At 44.5% G+C, this 20,485-nt stretch overlaps 1 protein-coding gene across 1 annotated transcript in view; it reads right to left on the bottom strand.

The window, feature by feature from the left end:
* Positions 1 to 20,158, bottom strand: part of AMOT (angiomotin) — a 58,452-nt gene extending 38,294 nt beyond the window's left edge. The window contains exon 1 of the mRNA XM_066581736.1: positions 20,060 to 20,158. The gene's annotated coding sequence lies outside the window, so the exon portion shown is untranslated. The remainder of the gene's footprint in view (positions 1 to 20,059) is intronic.
* Positions 20,159 to 20,485: the final 327 nt, after the last annotated feature.

Here is a 20,485-nt window from a genome sequence, read left to right on the forward strand (position 1 = left end):
AGGTTTTAATGTTTCATACTTGTAGTACTGCAAACAGTAAGAGAATGCCGTCTCCCAGCATATAATACATGCAGGTATCTTCGCTGGATAGACTATGCGTTTCAGGGTAAAATTAAAGGGGTTCTCTCGGATTACCAAAACATGGCTGCTCTCTTCAAAAGCAGCGCCACCCCTGTCCATGGGTTGTGTGTAGCATTGCAGCTCGGCTCTATTCACTTCATAAGAGCTGGGCTCCAATACCAGACACAACTCACAGACAGGTGTGGTGCTGTTTTTTTTTTAGGAGAGTACAACCATGTTTTTCTACTCCTGGACAATCCCTTTAACAAGTGGTCTCTGTTTCAGTAATGCAAGTGACTTGTTCTGTTCCTTTCCTTGGGGGTTCTGTCACAGTGTTTCCAGCAGCTATGATGGAACCCCCTGACGTAATCCCAAAGCATAGTAAAAAAAATACCGTGGGAATGTTCCCTTATACGATCCATAGTTTGTGGAGTGTCCAAAAGTGACAATACATTGTAGATCAATGTTCTGTGTGATTTCGTACCAAGGCACACAATCCATGCCATATTATGGAGCTACTCTCCCTTAGGCTGACTGTCCACGGACGTAGCGATATCCCACGGCAGATCTCCGCCACGGGAGCCACTGCCGGTGAGCAGGAGCCATCTGATGGTTCTCCGCACTGAGCCTATCTGACAGATGGGCTCACAGTGGAGAATTGTGGCATGCCGCGATTTGCCGCCTGTGACCGGAGAATCGCTATGCTTCCCCTGTCGTGGACAGGGGGGCTGTGCTTTCCATAGCAACACTATGTAAAGCGTTCACTGCGTTCCCTGCGGCCGGACTATCGCCGCGGGGAGCGCAATGAAAATACGCCCGTGGACAGGCAGCCTTAGAAGCAATGCTTCATGCTTCTAAGGTCGGGCTCACACGAGCGGATTTGAATTGCGGATTTTGTGATCAACGTCCGCAATGCAGGTATTGAAAGGTATGTATTTTGGAATTTTCTTTCGTACTTGCGGATACGAATTGCGTATTCCACGAGCGGAAGAAAAATCGGAGCATGCTCTATTTTACCGCGGAATCTGCGCAGACTGCCTCCATTGACGTCAATGGAGGCATCTGACCCACACGCCCATACACAATCAACGTATGAGCTGCGGATGCCCGTGTCGTCGCTAAGTGACGGTGCGGGAAATGCAAACAAACAAAAAACTGTACTGTGCATGACCGCATGCGAGCCTCCTAGAGGTCCACAATATGGTCCCACTGTGACTCTGCATGAATAGTATGGGCTTCGAGCCGTTATGGCAGTCATTACTCTGAATGGACTATAAAGATGCGGAGTTCTGCAGTTACTTTGAGCCATGCACAGTTTGTCTGTTTTGCTGCACAGCAGTCTATGAACTGGACTGTTCTGGATGAACGGTTAGAGGAGCAAAGTACATGAAACTGAACACGTGAGCCAGAAGCAAAATGTGAACGGTTGAAAAAATTTGCATGTCAAGCAGGTAAAGAGGGTACGCTGTATGATTCGGTAAACATATTCCAGAACTGCCTGCATTTTTCTACAGTGTAGGGTGTGGTGAGAAGCAGGTGTATGGCCGGAAGCCAAGCCTGACTGTCCATACCACACCGGCTGAGTCACCTGAGCAGCAGGGACAACCCTGAACGCAGGAAGAAAAATCCGGTTAGCGTTACATGTTTTCCCAGAGTTCAAAAATGAGTTGCCCTGCCTGCACCGCGTGTAAGCGAATGGAGGCGCATTAAGACTTGCAAGAAAGCCAAACCTGCTGGATTTCTTGCAAATGCCAAATCATGGGCCACGTTGACTTATTTTACACGCAATGCAGGCAGGACTGTGGCTGTGTGGCGTGAGTTGCGACAAAAGTCCCCATATAGGCTGAAGAAACGGCTTGCTCCATACATGAGATTTTTCGTTTCCTCTGTCCTCTGCAGACCATTTCTTGTACAGTGTTTTATCTGATGAAGCCCCCTTCAGACTGTGTGGGAGATCTGGAAGAATGATTGTCCAGAGAAGAAAAAGTGAGCGCCACCAGGAGCCTTGTGCCATGCCAACAGTAAAGCATCCTGAGACCATTCATCTGTGGGGTTGCTTTTTATCCAAGGGGGCGGGATCACTCAACATTTTGCCTAAGAACACCACCATGAATAAAGAATGGTATCTAAACATCCTCCAAGAGCAACTTCTCCCAGCCAATCAGGAGCAACTTCTCCCAACCAATCAGGAGCAACTTGGTAATGAGCAATGCTCTTTCCAACCTAATGGAACACCAGGTCACAAGGCGAGAGTCCTATCTAAGTGGCTCAGTGAACAAAACACTGGAATTTTGGGTGCACGGCCAGGAAACTCTCCAGATCCCAATTCCATGTGTCAGGGCTTAATATGTGATTGTCAAAATTACAGTGTACTTACTGTAGAAGCGATCAAACAATTGCAAGTTCAAAAATATAAGTTTTAATAAATTACATTGTTAAAAATGTTTCCAAAAAAAAAATGAAAACCCCTTTTCCCCAACAATCTATCTGAGAGCGCAGCAGTCTGAGAAGAGTCAGATTTTCAGAACTCGTGTGGACTTGACCGGCATACAAAATAACCCCCCCAGTTCATGCACGCTCCGTAGCGTCGAGCGTAGTTGTGCATATGCCCATCCGTTTAAGCCCTTATGCACATCTCTGTATTACAACTTTGTACAAATTTCGAGTTGTACAGAGTCATAACGCAGAATGATTCTTCAGGGCTCAAAGGGTGATTTTTTTTTTTCTCCCCTCCCGGATCCTGACATCTGATGACATTGTATAGACTCTGCTATGTGTATGAGCTTCCAATGGAAGTCTTGGCAGAGATAATGGCCAAAAAAATAGGAACACATGGAGAAGTCTTCTGGTCAAAATGATAGTCACCTATGGAACCTAACTGGATCCCATTGTGAGTCAACGAGGTCCGTCAGGCACAAGTATGGTGATATGACAGAAAATGCTGCATTTCCGAAGAAACATTGGACTCCATTGTGCAAATCTGATTTTTTTTTGTCTTCTGCACCTGCAATAAAGTGTCGTAGAGGCCAGAATGCAAAAAACACCGCTAAGTGTGAACTTGGCCTGCAACTGACCTGCTTGATGAAGGTAGAAGACCGGTCTCAGACTGTCTCTCTATAAAACAAAGTGGACTTTTTCGTACGAGCCCTTAGCTGCGCTGTATAAAATCATATACTCCAGAGCAATACCAGTGCCAGAGCTCCAGCCCAACGTTACATGTATACACAACATACGCTGATGAAGCCTTCCTGATATATCTTTTACAGTGGATAGAAATCTCTATGCTGCAGATTCCAGAGGGACAGAGAATAATATAAAACCGCGGAATGCAGAACAAAGGCCAAAACTGGGCGGAAATCTGAGTCATTTCTATGCTCTGCATACACTTAACAAGGGGACACTGATCAAAGGACAACTGATACTTCTGATTTCCAAGGCCACAGAAGCCTCCTAGAGGTAGGGCTATTCAGCAGATAGACAAAAAGGTACTGCTACCTTTGTACTGCCAGGAGATGTCAGTTAACCCATCTGTTGCCAGATGCCAAGCCGAAGGGACCAGCTGTCAAAAATGGAACAGAGAGATCAATTCTGGAAGAGCCAAGTAAAGAATGCAACTAATGGAAACTTGTTCCTTGAGGAGGCTCTACTGTCCGCTGACCAGATACAGAATAAGATCTTGAGATACAAGACACTAGACGCTTCTTGGTAGTGTGATATATCAGATTATAGAATGTGTATAGATAGACCTATTCCCATTCCAACAGATCAAACACCGATTTAGTATTTAAATTTAGCCAAAGATAGGAAAACAGGTCAGATCCACCATTTATATTGATGTCACATAGTGGCTCCATAAGCCATCATCTGGTGCCTGCAAGGACAAAGTAGAGGATGTTCACATGGAATGATGTATTTGCAGAAAATCCACATGGAATTACAGTAGCAGCAAAATGGGGGAAGATTTTTAAAACTCTCATCCACATGAGGCTAAATAAATCCACATAGATGGCGGTGCAGATTTTAAATCTGCAGCAATTCGGGGTGCGGCGACAAATCTGTAACTGGTGCAGATATTGCAACGGATTCTATGTAAAATCTGCAGCGGATTTTTCCCAAGGAGTTTATATCATCGTGTGTGGATGTATCCATAAAGGGTATTCCATAAAACAGTCCTGCAGTGTTTGATCGTGGAGGTCCAACTCCTGGGTACCACCATGGTTCTTCAGAGCTAAAGGTCTGCAGGCTTTGATGCGCTACTTATGGAGGAACTAATGTGTCTGTATAAACATGGAAGTAGCTACAGAACTGATTTTGATGGGGAAACCACTGGGCAAAACTGATATGGAAAGGGACTTGGGGATTTTAGTTACATTTACAGTTAACTGGAGCAACCAGTGTCAGGAAGCTGCTGCCAAGCCAAATGAAATCATAGGATGCATTAAAAGAGGGGCACATGACGAGAACCGTGTTCTTCCTCTTTACAAGTCACTGGTCAAAACACACATGGAATATTGTAGTGTTTGAGGCACCGGTGCTCAAGGAGGTCATACCAGAGCTTGAGTGTGTACAAAGGGGAATAAGTACAATAGTAAACGGAATGGGTGGACTACAATACCCAGAGAGGTTCTCAAAATTGGGGCGACCTAATAACTATGTATAAATATATCAGGGGACAATACAGAGATCTCTGCCATCATATATTTATACCCAGGACTGTGATGGTAACAAGGGGGCGCCCTGTACATCTAAAGGAATAAGGGTTTCTACACAGACGGGGGTTCTTTACAGTAAGAGCAGTGAGACTGTGGAACTCTCTGCCTGAGGACGTGGTGATGGTGAATTAGATAAAAGAATACAAGAGAAGCTTGGATGATTTTCTTGAGAGATACAATATTACATTTTTCCTTAAATGAGGAAAAGTGGCTTCTCGTACCTCATTGGGTTTTTTTTTTTTGCCTATTGGGGGGGGGGGGGGTGATAGACTGAACTAGATAGACATATGTCTTTGTTTTCCAGCCTAACATACCATGTTACTATGATAATTGATGAAGGTTCTGGGATTTCTGTGCCGTCCAAACACTGATGGCCCGCCTTAAAAGTAGATTATCTAGGTTTCAGTCATGGAGAATTTCTTTAAGTATGTTTTTTTCAACCAAAATCTGAAGCAAGTCTTAAAAGCAGTAGTCTAAGAAAAGTTTTATAATTATTTCAGTGTGCGAGTCAACTTTCTAATAATCAATCCAGTCATGTTAGCATAATAGAGGCAGGGGTACTTACCCATCCTCTGTTAGGGCAATCCAGCACTGCACCCCCATGGTCCTCCCAGCCTTTGTTTTGGAAGGGATAATACCTGACCACTGCAGCCAATCAGAGGTCGCAGCAGTCGGGTGCCATTGTCTGGCATCAAAGCTCCCAGCATTTGGGGGCGGCCTCTGATTGGCTTCACAGCAAAGATGAAGAGGACTGCGAGGCTGCAGCGCTGAATAGCACCAGTCGAAGGGAACGCACCCCTGCTTTTATTGTTCTAACAGGCCTCTATCGATATTTAGAAAATAGCCTCGCATCCAGACAGCTCCTTTAAATCAATCCCAGCTTTAGAAAGAGAAGCTCAATAAAGAGGGAACATACATTGTGTTATCATTCAAGACGTTCTCAAGGTGGCCTTGGGTAAATCAAGGAGTAAACCTAAGGAAATGGGAAGAAGATATTCATTTTATGGACCATTCATGTTTTGGATCAATTTTAGATGGAAAGCTATGGCTGTATTGTGGATATTGAGCCATGTGTAAGGACAAGCAGTATGTAGATAAGGAACTTCTAGTCCTTCCAAGCAACCATTCCCTAGGTCACCAAAGGAGAAGCGTTCAATTTGGATGTGCAGATCCTAAGAACCATCATGTCCTACCACACCTCATCAGTTTCAATGAATGTGGAAGTCCCATCCGGTACAATACTGGTAGCATGGCATCTTTAGGAAACGCTCCCTATTTGTAAAAGGAAGGCAACGGCAGGGCTGCCAAAAAAAAAGGAAAATCTACATGGGATTGGGAGGGGGGGCTTAGATGAATAGAACATATATTTATAGGACTTTTCAAAAGTTTCTTAAATTCCTATGAAAGCAAATATGCAACAAATTCTGCATTTATATGGTACCGAGTTGGTACATTTCCCACCAAAATGGGACTCTGACTCCACGGCCCTGATTGCCAGGCTGAACATGCTTGCCCAGTGGTAGCCCAGTCATTAGCGTTATTACATAAGTGTTAATGGCGCCCTTTACGGTTATACTTGGAATATTAGTGATAAAGAAGTATAAAACAATCCATTATAATACTAGTTATATCAAGAGAATATTAATTCTTAGAGCATAGATTCATACTATTCCATGGGAGTCCAGCAGAACACAAATTGTGCCCTGTTTCAACTTACTCCGTATCACGGAACAATATCTCCAAAATTGCACTGTACAAAGGCACCATATGGCGACACACAGAGTGCATCTGCCCTGTAGGAAGGAAGCGGAGAGGCAGCAGAAGGCTTTATGTCCAGCATGAGAGCTTAGAGATTCCACTCTTTTTTTTTTTTTTCTTCTGTTGTTCCTTTTACAATGAACCATAACTATGTAACCAGAGTCAATCAGAAATAGTTTCCAACCTGATTTTATACTGATTAAATGCAGATGGCTGTTGGGAAACTAGTGGTTTTGGTGGGGAAGGGGGGGTGTAAGGTAAGAGAATATGCACAAAAGCTACGGCCAGCGAAACACACAAATACAGAAATCCTTGCAACTCCATCCCCCACTCCGATGCCTCCCTCTGCATAGCGATGCTGATGTAACCGGCCTCCGCACTGATGAGAATCATGTGAGCCTCCGAAATCCACTGCAGAACCGCTCTCCAGCCAATGCTTGCAAGTCATTAGACATGCTGAGAAATGTTACCTTGCAGAACATGCAAAGCCATCTACAGAAAAGCTACTTTGTATAAAGATGTAACAAATCCTCCATGCATGAAGCGCTGTGTACTTTGCTGAGAATTGGGAGAGGTTCCATATCCTATGTCTGCTCCTTATGTCTGATGTCATAGGGGTTTTCGCTTACAATGCCCCCTCCTCCCTTTTATTGAGCGGCTGATAAGCGTCCAGCTCATTTATGTCCATAATGCTTCCCATTGTTCAGCTCCACAGCAACTAAAGAAGTGCCAATATAATGTGTTGACATAAAGTTTGCCTTCATTGTAGACAAAGGTGCAAATGTTTGTTTCCTTTCTGCACTAGAACAATGTGGATGTTTAATCAACTGTAAGAACATTATAAGGAAATTAATGATGTAACCCAGAAGCCAAAATACGTAAAGCGAAGCAACAAGACCGAACGCCGGCCGGCGAGTAATGTTTCTAAAGGAGGAAGGTATCCAAGAGAATATTTACATAATGGTACAATAAGGGATTTCGGGGTCATTCCTTTTATATTACATTTCATATACAGACAACCATGGGGTTCCTCCGCCGCGCTGACCCTTTCTGTATACTCGCAAGCAACCAGTTCTGCTGCAGACGCATCAGACCAGGGCTACGTAGCGCTTGTCGCACGGTATATTGCGCTGTGACATAGTATCATCCCTAGTGTTAACATACCTTTCATACAAAGGAACCGTTTTTGGCGATGCTTGAACCGTGTGCACACAGCCACTAATAAGGCACTGAGCGAGAAATCACTAGTAGCTTCACTTCGGTTCGCTGAAATAAAGCGACTTCTCATTCAGGGTACGGGCGAGCGCAATGTGCAGAGCGTAGGGCCCATTGCTTCAAATTTTTCACTTTTGCGTGCATAAAAAATGCATCGTGCTCTATTTTTGTGCAAACTTGTCCACCAAAGATCCCATAGAAGTCTATAGGAAGTGCGACTGATACCCATGCGATATTCTGTGCAATTGTGCAGGGAAAAAGAACACCTCTGGAACTAATTTAGGCTAAAGAACCTTTTAGATCGAGGTGCTGAAAAGGCCCTGCAAATTCAAAAAACTACAGTAATGCGCGCAAAAGCACGTCCTTAACAGAGCAAATGCGCTGCGCTGCTATGTGCTTTTTTGCTCATATGCCTGTGTGAGTCCGCCCGAAACAGGAGTCACTCAACCTTTGAGCGACTGTTTATCGCACAAGAGGATCGGAATTTCAAAGAAGCGATGCAAGGCGTTTCCCCTAAAATTGTCTTGCATAAGCATGTAAAATGCATGTTGACAAGCGCGATATTGGAACGAGTTTCTCGGCCTGATATCACGCTTTCCCACCTACAGTTAGCCTAAAGATGCTATTACAGAAGAATTAGCGGCTGAGCTATCGCCTCTTGCCAACAATTGCTGAGATGACCTGGCAATTTGCGCTATAACACGAGTGTTAATAGCCCTCTTGTAGTATTCTAAGGGCTAAAGGTGCCCATACGTGCTGTAGGGATCCACTGGAACCATTCGCAGATCAACGCTAATTGTCAGGTAGCAGCTGAGGCTAGAGGTACACGGAAACATGTGTCCCATGCAGCGATGCATCTAGTGATTGCCAATAGCGTCATGCTGACATCTAACGTGACGGCAACATGGCAGTCCCAGAAAGCCTAAATCACAAGTCACATGCAACTTTTTCTACTATAGCTATGAATGTGAGTCTCGCGTGACTGTGACTTTCTGGCTATTTTAGAACAGCTCTGAACCAGTTGCACAATAGGAAGTCGGACAAGCTGCGGGACTGCTAATGTCGCCTGAAACAACAGCAATTCCAGGCACCGCCCAGCAATTAGCAATGGTCATCCGTATGCAGTGACAGCAGATCACCGCGGGGGTACGGGCACCCTGAGGGTGCATTTCCACACAGCTAATATTTTATAGAAATTCCTGCAAATGAAAATTAGTAGCAGTCATCTGACCGGGGATGTTTTGGCAGCGAGCACATGGATTTCTGCAAGCCTCATTCACATGAATGAGACTAGTTCAAAAACTTCTGAACTAATCTGATACATGTGTTCTTGCCCTCAGGGTTCAAACACGCATCATCGTTGCACAAAGAGACCAAAACACTACAGATACATCATATTATGGGAGTCGTACTGCATTTGCTGTATCATGATGGCACCATATTTTCCTAGAAGCAATGGCTTTACGTGAGGTTGCAAGGCACTCCACCTCCCCAACCCCATCGCTTCTGAACTACTAATGAGCACTTCTACCCCTTAGTTTCAGCAATCAATGAGGATGTCAGGACCCAGATCCCCACCAATGAAAATTTCGAACATGTCAGAAACTTTCTGAAATGACAGTTTTCGAAAAAAAAATAGCATCCACACGAGCCGGAATTGGCCACAAATTTTGCATGCAGACCTGCGGCACGGAAAATTGAGATGCATTTGCAGTAGCAGAAGATGGATGAGAGTTTCAAAACGTGTGAAGTTTACATGTGGTGCGGAATCTAAATCCACAGTATGTCAATTACAGCACCGGACTTTCAATGTGGATTCCCCTGCTTCAAACGAGGAGGTGAAATCCGCGCCAAAGTCAGAACAAAATAGTGCAGTTTTTCTGCTGCAGAATATTCGCTGTGGACACTCCGCAGCCAATCCCACCCCATGTGGACATAACCTAATAAGGCCATTTTCACACGGCCGAGAAAATCATGCGGGATTTGTGTGTTGCTGGACGCACAAATCTCGCATGCATGTGAACTCAATGCTTTTGAGTGGGATCATATACATGAGCGATTTTTTTTTTTTTTTTTTTTTTTTAATCTTTCTCCCCGCATCGTGAAAACCGCCTCACATCCGTGGGAAAGTCGCACATTGACAAGCACAATATCACGCATGCCCGTGTGTAGGAAGCCTTAGGCCTCCTTCACACGGGCGACAACACATCGCTGCAAGAAAATCGCAGCGATATCGCATCGCTGCACCGTGCGATATCGCTGCGATATTCTCGCAGCAATACCGCGATTTCGTAGCGCTACAAAGTCGCATGTGATGCTACAAAATCGTGCGACTTTGTAGCATCACGTGCAAGGATTTTCGGGGGGGCTTGAAATATAAGCTCTACCCCGAAAATAAGCTGTAACTAAGGGAGAAAAAAAAAGTATACATCACCTATTCCACGCTGTCCGGGGCGCCGCCGCAGTTTCTCCCCAGGTGCCGACACTGATCTTCTTCATCCTCTGGCCAGGGATTGAAAAATCCCCGGCTGCTGGAAGCGCTGGCTGTGATTGGCTGATACTTAGCCTATCACAGCCAGTGTTCGAAGAATGGCTGTGATTGGTTCAATCACTGCCATTCATCGAGCACTTGCTGTGATTGGCTAAGTGTCAGCCAATCACAGCCAGTGCTTCCAGGAGGCGGGGATTTTTGAATCCCCGGTCAGAAGAGAAGAAGAAGATCAGTGCCGGGATCTGGGGAGAAGCTGCGGCTGGACTGACCGCTCGTCTAAGGTGAGGTATGTGTTTTGTTTTTTTTCCCTTGCAGTTAGGGCTTAGATTACAGCATGCTTCCATGTTTCCTATGGGTTCCTTCACACATGAGATGTTTTTTAGCATGCTACAAAACGACACACAAACCTCGCAGGTCCGGCGATATCCCCACGACACGCTAGGTTTGTAGCCCATGTTTCTCTATGGAGCCTTCCTCTCTGTTGCGTCGCATCGCACGAAAATGCGGTTTGCATGCAACGCGCTGCAACTTTGACAGTAGCAGATGCTACAAAATCGCGGTATTGCTGCGAGAAAATCGTAGCAATATCATACAGTGCAGCGATGCGGTGTCGCCCGTGTGAAGGAGGCCTAAGGGAGAATCCTGAATACTCACTACCATTTTCACTAATCTCATAGACATACTGTTAGTAAAAAGGAGTCTCCATGGAGAAATTGCTGTCTCCTGCCTGCTTCACCATCCTATTAAATCACAGGACTGAAGATAAAGAAAGAAAAATGTCAGATTTGAGGACTGGGGATATGGTGGCCATTTTCGGAAAATCCTATTGCCAGTCAGCTCATAGCAGCATGGACATTGGGCAGCATCACACATTGGCAGCAACACATATTGCTAGGCAGCAACCCAAAACGTATTCAGCATGCACAAATTGCTAATTAGCTAGAATAAATGAATGACTAATTAATAATTACAATTTGAACTACTGACATATGGAGTCATAAACAATTTCCACTTTTTCACTTTAACATTCCTACACTCTTTTCATCGTTGTTCATCGACAGAAGCTACAGAGCAACTTCATACTTGGAAATACTTGTGTTTCTGCTGCTGTTTTACTGCAACTGTTGTCCCAACCATTTGCGATCAATCCACTGCAAATGTGCCTCTTACTACATGCGGTATTGTTACAGTGGGGTAAAGTTTTGCTGCACTACCACCCCTATTTCCGCAATATGAGAATGTACATCTAGCACCAACACATTCTGCAATACAACAGAAAGTCATGGAGAGAGGGGGGGGGAAAGAAGAAGAGGAGGAGGAGGCGGGGATGACAGCCAAAGCCATTTATTTCATAACTCAGCAATGAAAGGGTTAGTATTTCTGTAACCAGGAAACCTGGCAGCCTTCTGGAGTGGGGCCACTGGAACGGAAACTCTGCACTCGGTGGCCAGGGACAGACAAGGAAAGATCAGCAAAAAAAAAGAAAAATCCAACTTTGCAGGAAATCCGTCAGCATGTAGGAATCTGCGTTTGCTTACCCTCTAATCACTTACACACCAACATCTCCTGGACTCCAGCCTCTGACTGCAATAACGAGGCAGAAGCTAACGAAAACCGAGCGCAGTATAATAAGAGGAATCTAAAATAAGCAAGTATATCTATAGTGGGATGCAAGTGGGCAGATCAGAGCCGGTCAGCTGCAAAAAAAAACTTTGCAAAAAGATACAATAGAGTTTATTATACAAAGCCTCTGCATCCGTGTACACACAGTAATAATACAAACTAGAAGCAAAACATAAAGCGCTACTTTAATCGTTATTGATACAATTCTTATATATTTATCAATTGCCCTCTTTACCAACTGGATTTCTTCTGCAGAAAGGAGGGCTGACACTTTGTATCTTGGAGCTTGTATTCCTCGGACAGTAGCCGATTTTATGAAATTCCTCGTGGCCCCGCGGTTTAGGATCCCTCCTGCTTACAGGAATGGTGATTGTGATAATAAGCCGCAGTCTATACCGTTCCCTAATATAACCCTGAAGCCATCCTCAAGCACAGTGTGGATGTTCAGCACAGATGGCACCACATGCAGTTAGTGCTGCAGATTCCAGGCCATCCTTGCAACTGAACATTTCCATGCATGCAATAAAGATACACAGGGGTGCCGTGTTGTGCAAGCTTTATAAGGGGGAATTGCTTAAAACAGCGATTCCCAACCAGGTTGCAGTGCAAAGTGCCGAGAGAGAACGCAAAAGAGAATTTTTTTTTTCTGTTTTGCGCAGGGATGCCATAAAATAAAATCTTTTGGATGAGGTGCGTCAAAAAAGGTTGGGAAATGCTGATTTAAGCAATGTAACATTCTAGGGAGAATTCTGTTATTGTCTTCTTGTGGATTCCCATGGAATTTATCAGGCAAAAAAAAAAAATCGCATAAAGCTACAATAGGCGATTTCTATGAATGTCGTATTACGGATCTGTACCATACAGATACAAGCAGTCATCTGCATAAACCTAAGGCCATTTTCATACAGCGGTATTGAAAACAGTATTTCCAAGCTAAATCAGAGAAAAGAGCTTAAAGGGGTATTCTGTGCTTTAACTATGGATCAGCTGATCCTCAGGCGCGCTGGTCATTTCAGCAAGGCCAGATATCCATATCGGAGGTAAGGGCAGGAAGTGTAATAGACAGATTCATTCTTATTGAAATCAATGGGAGTAATGCCTCCTATTACACTTCTGGCTCTCACCACAATGAGGTGCCGAAATTGTAATAGAGGGCACCAATCCCATAGAGTAAACTTCCAGCCCTGACCACTGGTGAAGACATCCGCCCCACTGCACTGACAGCGCGCCGGAGAATCGGCTGATCGGTGGGGATCCAGAGCAGCAGATCCTCACCCATCAACTATTGATGACCTATCCCAAGGTAAAGTCATAAATAGTAAAAGCCCAGAATACCCCTTTAATGGAAATGCTGGTGCCTTTTCTAGATTTTGGACTTATTCCTATTCTTGATTTACAAATACTGAGGAAAATACTATTAAAAAGTCCACACAAGCATATCTGCATTTGCTTGCGCCTCAGCACCATGTTTTTGTGTAATGACCAAGGCTTTTTTGCGCGCACGTCTTAGCATATTTCACTGTACTATTGCTGCCCACAGGACGTGTTGTTTTTTTTTTGCCTGCAGGACACAAATGCACAAAATGTTTTTGTTTTTTTTTAAAGTGGAATTACGTAGTATTTCACACATATCCCTGCGTATTGCACGTGCATTTGTGCACCCTCCATTAACTTCTAGGGGACCTTGGGAGCACAAATACGCAGAATGGTAAAACATGTTCCATCTTTTTTTGTGTGACCAAAATGCACTCGCCAAAATACGGAAATGTGAGCGAACCCGTTGACATCAATGTGTTCTGTTCTCTGCATATCTTGCACGTAAGTACATCCGTGTGAAGCCGGCATTAAAGAGAATTCCATCTTTATGGCTTTACCCCGTCCCACTGTATCCAGGCTCACAGAGGTGGCCGGGGTTTTACAGAATCGGCCAAGTGCCCTGTGCTAAAGTGTCTATAGGACTCCCATTTACCTCTGGGGGATGAAGCCAGCGGGACAAGAGTATCTGGATGGGATAAGGCCCTGAGATGGGAATACAGTGTCCCTTTAATCTTACTCAAAATAACAGCTGTGTATCTAGATCATTAGAATAAAATAGGGCCTATTTGTGAAATCCCATGCAAAAAGTCTCTAGTATTGCCCATAGCAGCCAGTTACCAGGAATCTAGTTGCTCTTTTCAATACCAATCAAGAAGGTCTGCAGAACGCAATACTAACTGATCGAGAAACAAAAAAAAATTGTGTTCTGTAAAGTTTTGTACTTGGGTGAATAAGTAACCAGATCATTTTTTTTATTGCACAGATCAAGTATTCAAATTGCTCAACATAAAAGACGTTGTGCATAGCAAAGACGTGAGAAAACAATGACGACATTAAATGACTGATTCATTGTCCCGAAGCGTAATCCATCTTAGCTGAAATCAATACAATTTTTGTGTGCAATGTAATCCAACAATCTAGACCAAAGTATGGAGAAATAACTAGCAATGGCAAGTTCTGTTCCTTCAAGCAAACTGGGAATTACATACAACACTTCATCATAAAGCATACACCACAGATTGCAATTGCAACAATGATAAATCAATCATGTTACTTATGTGTTTCCATGGGAACCTCATCTAATGTACATAATGTAATCTACTCCGAGATGCCTCCTCCACAGATCTGCAGTTGCAGGAGAACATTAAAAAAAATATCTCAGAGGCCTTGGCCAGTTGGGGTCAAATATTCCCTTTAATCTACAGAGTCTCTCTCATTTGATAGGCTTTAATCCTTTGACCTGGTAACCCCACATTCCTGGGTATCTCTGTCACAAATGGACCATTCACAGGATGAATCTGCAGCTCTCTTACACAACAGCGACTGCAGCACCACAGTCTAGAATTGTTCCTAACTGCGTGTTAGATACATCTATTTATACAGATAACTTTAATATAGCATAGGGTGCTGGTCCTAAGAGAAGCCCAGCGGGGTCTGAAGATGTCCATTCAGTCTGACTGAGACTTGCTGGATTTAAATGCCATTTAAAAGTCCTGCACAAAGTACCAATCAATGTTACACAATTGTCATTGACCTATGAAAAAAATCACGGATTGAACCTCTAGCATTGTGATAGCATATACTATATCAAAACTGTGGAAAGGAAAGGGGGGAAAAAAGTAATAAAACTGCAACATTCATCCTGTGATAATCCGGTTCCTGCAGTGAGAACTGTGCTTGCACAACCTACATCTATATGTCGTATGAGGTACAATGGAGAGAACCTAGAAAATGTGAGGAAACTTATAGGGCCAAGCATGCTGCTCTGGGAAATGTATGTAAATGGGAAAATAGAATTATGCCTCTACAGCACCTCCTATTAGAAAGCTGCATTACTGCTAATCAATATTGGACCTTTGTAACGAGCCTTTTAACGATGACTGGGAGTACACTCCTTGTCAAAAAAATCAAGCCCCTAGAAGAAGTTGTCATTTTGATGCAAAACTTGGCATTGAGTTACATCTCAGGCAGATATGCAAATGATTACAGTTGTGGCATGATTAGATGCTCCTCCGTATCACATCTGGTATCCAAGATAGAGGCGGCCCAATAGGGTACTAGACCCTACATGCCCAAGCATATCACATCTTGTATCAAAGCAAGAGGCGGCACAACAGGGTACTAGAGCCTCCATTCCCCTCCCCCCATACCACATCTTGTATCCAAGCTAGAGGTAGGCCAACAGGGTACTAGAGCCTCCATGCCCGCCCATGTCACATCTTGTATCCAAGCTAGAGACAGCACAGCATGGTACTAGAGCCTCCATGCCTGCCCGTATCACATCTTGTATCCAAGCTAGAGGCGGCCCAACAGGGTACTAGAGCCTCCATACCACCCCCATATCACATTTTGTATCCAAGCTAGAGGTGGCCCAACAGGGTACTATAGCCTCCATACCACCCCCATATCACATTTTGTATCCAAGCTAGAGCCAGTACAACAGGGTACTAGAGCCTCCATGCCCGCCCGTATCACATCTTGTATCCAAGCTAGAGGCGGTACAGCAGGGTACTAGAGCCTCCATGCCTGCCTGTATCACATCTTGTATCCAAGCTAGAGGCGGTACAACAGGGTACTAGAGCCTCCATACCACCCCCATATCACATTTTGTATCCAAGCTAGAGGCGGTACAGCAGGGTACTAGAGCCTCCATGCCCCCCGTATCACATCTTGTATCCAAGCTAGAGGCGGTACAACAGGGTACTAGGGCCTCCATGCCCGCCTGTATCACATCTTGTATCCAAGCTAGAGGCAGTACAACAGGGTACTATAGCCTCCATACCCCCTGTATCACATTTTGTATCCAAGCTAGAGGCGGTACAACAGGGTACTAGAGCCTCCATGCCCACCTGCATCACATCTTGTATCCAAGCTAGAGGCGGTACAACAGGGTACTAGAGCCTCCCTTCAAGTGTTCAATTTTCCACAATAAATGATCCTTTTGCTCTGATATTGTAATCACTTACTTATATCAATGTTACAATCACACAGAGAAGGTGTCAGCTATGCTGCATGATTAACGCTGTACAAAAAAAAAACATGGTAGAATTGAGGTGTTTTTCCTCCCTGTCCTCCAAAATAAAGAATTCATAAACGTTTTATAATACATCATATGTACCCAAGGAATGGTACCAATAAAAACTACAGCTCGCCATACAAAGAACAAGCCCTCATACGGCCGTGACGAAATAAAAATAAAAAAGTTATGGCTTTTGAAAAGTGGAGACAAAATTCCCCCAAAAACGTTAAAGTTCAAAATAGGGTGTGTCACTTAAGAAGAGCAGAATACCTGCCTGTTTAGAAGGGCCTTAACCCCTTCCAATCCAATTTGTATCCTGGTTTTCCTAGGGGGCTTACTTTTTTTCTGCCGTTATACAATGGCGCTATATGCTGGCTAAAGCCAGTACTGCATGAGCTGACACGTTGGATAGGCTCTGACAGCAGAGAGGCTGGCAATATACAGAAAGAGAACCCCGACGGACGTCTTCCAACATCGGAGCTGTACAGCTTTAAATCATAATGTCTTCACAGGTCAGACAGTGGATTGGAAAGGGTTAACTTTTTATAATGAACATAGATCTTACATAGAGTGAAGTCACTGCGAACAATGCATGTGGTAGGTGGGGGTCTGGTACATACTAAGGGGCTTCACATCAGTCTTAACAGGTAGAACCTTTCCTTACAGGATCAATTCTTGGTCCTGCTATAAAAAACAGCTCTATTAGGACCTCGCTGATAGTATTTTCCATGGATCATCCAGCAAATGTCAAACACCGTGTGTGTACCTCTCAAAGACGAGATGGCCATTGCCATCGGTCAAAAATGTAGAAATGTAGATACTTATTAGCGAAAACGTCATTAAGAAAAACTGTGTACATGAGAGGCTCAGGCAGCGGTCGGCATGAAGGGAATGAATAATGGGCCAACATAAAGGACGGAGCAAGCAGATGGCCATCAGCTCTGCAGCAGTGCTTCAGGACAAATCTCATGTAGTCAAATGATGCAGAGACACAGCGCTCTAGTCTTGCCAAGGAACTTTGTCACATTTCTTAAAACTTATGCAGCAAAAAAAAAAGTTTTAAATGACAGATTCAACTCGCTACAATAGTAACTTCTGTCCTGGAAAGAAACAATGTTCTTACAAATCTGTAAACATCTCAAATGTAACCAAAACAGAAAAATGTAACTTTCTGGTGTTTAGCAACAAGAAAAAAAGAAGCAGAAGTGCTGTGACCGTGCATCCATCGTGATTTGGGCTCATGTATCCGTGCGTTGCTCTCTGGACATTTCTATGGCAAGGGGAGGAGTGAGGCTTGTGGAGGGAGATTGTGGTACTGCGGTTTCCTGGAGACAGGAATCTCATGCTCCCACCCCAGGTCTCCAGCCACGTAGGAGCCCTCCCTGCCAAACTGCGCTCCTCCCTTCCTCTCTTCCCTGGAAAGATTGGCTAGAGGTGACTGAGGAGGGGAGGAAGGCAAGAGGTGGGACGCTGCGCAAGAACAGGTGGTGGATATCACAGGGAGACAGGTGTGCTACACTGGGCAGCATCCCGCCAACGCCTGTGCCCTGCACCATCTGCCATCCTCAGTGCTGATACGGAGCAAAAGAGTCATCACACAGCCGCCCCAAAAAGTTGTATCGCGGTCGCCATTTATATTGTGCGTCCGAATTAAACACTGGATCGTACGATTCACCACTAGACCAACCACGCTGCCACTTGAGTGCCGCATCACCCGAAAGTGGGTAGAAGGTCTGTTTTCATAGGGGTCCCATCACCCAAAAAATGGGTGACAGTTTCCTTTACTCTACTAGGAAATATGGGCGAATTTCAAGTGCGATTTCTGCGCGTTGCGAGATGCACAAAAATCGGACACAAAAAGAACACATGGTTCTCAACGGGTTAATTTATATACGCAATTTTTTTTGTTGCTTTTAGGTTCAATAGTGCGAGAGCGAAAAATTGCATCATGTCCTGTTTTGGGGCAATTCTGTTCAAAAATCACCCACTATTTCCTATGGGTGTGTGAAAAACGTATCCCCCTTGCATGCGATTGTGCTGTGGGTTTTTTCATATTACTGCAAGTGTGGGGAGAGCGCGCAATATTTTCGCATGTGAAGCGATGCGATTCGTTTTTCGCAATTGTAGAAAAAAAAATGGCAGGTCTACGATACATCCGCCAATTTTCTTGGTCTGATGTAGCACTCGTTTACAGTCATAGGTCGCTTTCACGTAAGCGTATTTTACCTCCGAACTTGGTCCGTGTTTTGCGGACCGTAATAGAAATATACGTATCTACTCACACGGTCGGATTCTTTTTAAACGTACGCGCTTTTTTCGCGGTTTTGCCTCCATATTGCTATTATTTTCTAATGAGTAAAGTGAAATCTACGGAGGCAAAAACGGATTATACGGTCGTGGTATCATCGGGAGCGCGTCCGTGATATGCATCCGTGTTACAGAACGCTCGCCTGAAACCAGACCAAGGTATATACAACATATTGGGGGGAAAAATAATAAAATAAGGTAAAATTTGGGACCGCCACCTAAAAACACTTGCGATCGCGATATCGCTGCGTTTTTTGTTTTTTTTAACGCAAATGTCAATAGGACTTTCTAAAGTAAAAAAAAAAAAATAATAAAAAATCGCACAAATCACAAACTTGCGATTTTTTTTTTTTTTTTTTTTTTTTGTGCGATGAGTTTTTAACCTTCGAAAGTCCTAATGACATTCGCGTTAAAAAAACGCAGTGTATCGCGCTCGCAAGGGTGAAGGCGCCCTTATTAGACTGCAAGCTCCTGCAGACGCACAAACCAACGCAAGTCAAGGCAGTCTCCGTACAAGGCGAATTTCACGCGCGCGTTCTGTCCAACAGCGATATGGATGGTAACCGCGTGAAAAGTCACGATTTTCTTTCAACCTGTATATTCACAAGCAATTTTCTTTTCTTGGACCATCAAAAAATTGCTGCACGTCCCATTTTGGGGCGATTCTTCGCTAAATAAGTTCTTCAAAGGAAAAATAAATAAATATCGCATCGCGAAAGCGAAATTTTTACCACTGAAACGACTAGAAGTAATTCCAATTTTTTTTTCCATGAGTGTGAAAATCGGAACGACTTCCATGTTTTAGGAAAAACCATATAAAAAAAAAAAATCGCGAGTCTAAAAGTGCGATATCCGACAGTTTGTCGCCCGTACGAATCTAGCCGGAGCGAGGAAAAATAAATGATATACAAATACGGACGCTGAAGTGTCAAAGCGGCAGCGACAATGTAATATATATATTTTTTTTTTCCGTCCTGCTCCATGCGGTACGCCATTTGTCACGTAACGGAGCATTTTATAGACGCCAGTAGTGAGATAAGTCAGCGATAAATTTTGCGCGGCGCGTTTTAGGTTACGAGTGTCCATAAAACGCAGCGTCCACATTAGTGAATTTCTGCCTTGTGAACACATATTTATCTCATCAACACAAATGTCATAATTAGTCCTAAAAAGTTACTGCCCCCCCTCCCCCCACAATGCGGAGCATCCCCCCCTCCCGGCTGTCGTACACATGACATGTCACAGCAGCGGTACCGCAGCCACCACAGAGGACATGACAGGCAACAAACAGCCCACAAGACCCGGCCTGGCCGCACTGTAACGTCCCGGGGTCCTCACCATATGGCCGCCTGGTCCGCGGTGTCCGGCGCAGTACCGGCTCCCTCGCACTCCGGTCCCCACAGCGCAGCCCCAGCACTCTGCACTACTCAGCGGCCGCCAAAGCGCTCAGCTCCGGCTCCGGCCCCGCCTCCACGCTCCTATTGGATGATCTCCACACCACCTGCTCTCCCATTGGCTAAGAGGCCTGTCGCTCACGGACACACAGGCGTCTATTGTGCTCCTCGGGTTTATTCAGGGCAAGGTTTTAGTAACCCTTGCGGCGCTGTAGAAAATGCAGGCGAGCTGTAAGAAGAAGTGTGTATGTATATACAGGGAGGTTAAATGAGGTTAGAAAAACCCCGAGCAGCTGCTTACAGCCACCAATCAGGGCTTTGTTTTCACTTTCCACTTCTTGCCTTGAAGAGTTTTGGTTGCTATGGGCAA

Source organism: Eleutherodactylus coqui, chromosome 10 (assembly GCF_035609145.1).
Source record: "Eleutherodactylus coqui strain aEleCoq1 chromosome 10, aEleCoq1.hap1, whole genome shotgun sequence".
NCBI lineage: Eukaryota > Metazoa > Chordata > Amphibia > Anura > Eleutherodactylidae > Eleutherodactylus > Eleutherodactylus coqui.